Source organism: Leopardus geoffroyi, chromosome B4 (assembly GCF_018350155.1).
Source record: "Leopardus geoffroyi isolate Oge1 chromosome B4, O.geoffroyi_Oge1_pat1.0, whole genome shotgun sequence".
NCBI classification, from domain to species: Eukaryota; Metazoa; Chordata; class Mammalia; order Carnivora; family Felidae; genus Leopardus; species Leopardus geoffroyi.
The window spans coordinates 3,747,900-3,750,586 of NC_059341.1; the positions used below are offsets into that span (position 1 = coordinate 3,747,900).

Sequence of the window (2,687 nt, forward strand, 5' to 3'; positions counted from 1 at the left end):
AGAGAGGGAGGGCGAGAGAAAAAGAATCCCAAGCAGGTTCCTCCCTGTCACCGCAGAGCCTGATTCGGGTCTCTAATGCACGAACTGTGAGACCCCGACCTGAGCCAAAGTCAGTCGCTTAACCGACTGAGCCGCCCAGGCGCGCCCGAAAGGTTTCTAAGCTGGATAAGTGACAGTGTGTGCTAAATAGTAGGAAAGCTGAGTGATGTGGTCAGAGATAACGTCTTTCAGGTAAGGACTGAGGTCGGTGTGCCGGAGACCAGAAAAGGGGCACATCTCTGAGGGGGTTGGGGGCACTATTGGCTCCTATTATAATCTGTTGTTTTACTCCCCCCATGGCCTTTGTGCCTGTACGTAAACACAAAGCAGGCGAGGGTTTGAGGCAGTCACATGATTTATAATGCACTTAGTACGTTGTAAACTCTTCATAAATACTTGTGGAATGAATATGTACACCGATTTGTAGATCTTGTGTTCCTCAAAACCAGCCTAAAATGGCTTAATGTAAGTAATCACTCTATAAGGAGGCGAAGGATAATCCGTACGAAGTTATGAAATATGGGCAAAGTTCAGTTTCAGAAAAATTCCATGTTTAAATGAGTAGAATCAGCTTAAACACGGGCATACCTCCCTCTCACAACGTAAAATACCAGTTCAGTTCACCACACATTGTTGAGCTCCCTTCATATCCATGCCAAGTACATCCATCACCCTGAATTCCTACAACTTTTTGTGACCCTGTTGATTGTGCCTTAGTTGAAAGCCGTGTTAGACAAACCGAGTGGACCTGGCCCCGCTCTTGTTGGCCAGAATGGCTGCTGGAGTCGGAAATTTTCCAGCAGCCAGGGTAGGAGTCAGGGCGGGTTTATGGGGAATGATCTCTGTACGTCTTCACATGTAGGCAGTGAGAGCAATTGCCTTAGATTGATTCACTTTTCGGAGAGCAAAGATAGACACCTCCTTCCTCTCCCCAGACAAGATCCGCTTCCATTCCTAGCTCTCAAGGAGAATGTGTCTCTGGAGGGGAAAATGGGGCGTTGGGTATAAGACCGGGTGTTGCCAAATTCAGGCTCCTTCGCAGTAATTCAGACCTCGTGACACTGATGCAGACGCCCCGTGCAACCCCTTCGTGGGCACCGAGGGCGAGGAGAACCCGTGTGAGCAGGGAGATTTGCCGCCTGCCGTGTGGACTCTTGGCCCTTCATCGGTTGACTGGCTGGACGCGGATAGAGCCACCCCAGTCCCTGCCTCCCGGAATCTCAGGACCTGCCTGACCGCGATGGCGGCTCCCACACTTACTCAATCTGCCACTTGGCACAAGCCAGCCTTGGGCGGCCACTGAGGGACTCAGCCTTGTCATCTGTCACATAGAGGAGTGGTTCTTCATTTCTGACGTGAGGCATTCTGCCCCTTCTCCCCGTGGGAACTGTCCTTTCTTTGCCACTGCCTGAAACTGTTAAATCCCTGGTCAGAAGCACCTCACGGCCATCTGTACTACAAGGTTCTTTCACTCTAAAGGCTGGTGTTTACCTCAGGTACAAAAAAAAAAGGGTGTCCTGCTACTATAGACTGAATATTTGTGTCCCCCGCAAATGCAGATGTTGAAAGTTAACCCCCAAGATGATGGTGTTAGGAGTTAGGGCTTGTGGGAGGTGAGAGGGCCAAGAGGCAGGGGCCCCATGATGTGATCATCGACCTCACAGAGAAGACCCCAGGCCCCCTGTGCTTTCCCCTGTGATGTCTATGAACCAGGAGGCAGCTCTCACCAGACTCTGGATCTGTCGCGACCTTGGACTTCCAGCCTCCAGAGACATGAGAGGTGAATGTCCGTTGTTTATACGCCACCCAGTCTGTGTATTATTATTTTCTTATAGGAGCCCATACGGGCTAAGATACCTGTAGTTATTCTCTTGCTACCCAATCCTCATGAGTTAACTGCAATCCTTCTTCTTTCGTGCAATTCCGGTGCTCTACATTTCAATATTTACCTATTATGCATTTGTGTAAGCCTCCTCACTATGAGAGAAATCGATGCGTGTGATTTCATTTTTTCTAAAATACAGACAGCATCCGTTTACTTGGAGGCTCAGCTGGAAAATTCAGCCTTGTCGGACACAGAAAAACCCGCCGCGTGTCGACTTTGATGTGGAAACCCTGCTCCTGTCGCCTAATTTGTCCTCAAAGGGCAGTTATTATCTCTGTGGTGGCTCCTGTTGGGGACCGCCTGAATTCCTGCTTCAAGTGACATAAGCCTAAAGTTGCCTGGAGAGAACGCTGTTACGGCAGAGCGGATGCCCAGTGGCTCGGAATGAAATCCGGCCTTCTTTGCCTATTTATGCAGTGGTGATGAAACCACAACCGTCCTGGGGGTGGGGTGGAGACGGCCAGATTTTAGCTGGCATTGCGCAGGACTGAAGACCTTCATGGCTTGCCTGCTGGTGATTTTGTTTTTGCGATTTGATAGATTGTTCTACAAACATGACATCCGCTCACACCTCCCTCCCTCGCCAAGTGCTCATGTTTCCAAATCTTTCTCCGCTCTAAGTTCTTCCTTCTGCCTTAGCCCTTAGCACCTGACACACCGTACAATTTACCTGTTTACTGTGTTTTCCGATCCACGTCTGTCTCTGTCGCCAGGAAGGAAGTTCGGCAGTGGGAGGGATCTGTGTCTGTCGGGTTCACGGCAT

At 49.9% G+C, this 2,687-nt stretch overlaps 1 long non-coding RNA gene across 1 annotated transcript; it reads right to left on the reverse strand.

Moving 5' to 3' along the window:
* Window positions 1-568: 568 nt before the first annotated feature.
* On the reverse strand, window positions 569-2,414 carry LOC123590577. Its single transcript, XR_006708852.1, has 2 exons — window positions 1,300-2,414; window positions 569-1,017 (listed from the first exon to the last, which is right to left on the reverse strand). It is a non-coding gene; the product is annotated as an uncharacterized LOC123590577 (long non-coding RNA).
* Window positions 2,415-2,687: the final 273 nt, after the last annotated feature.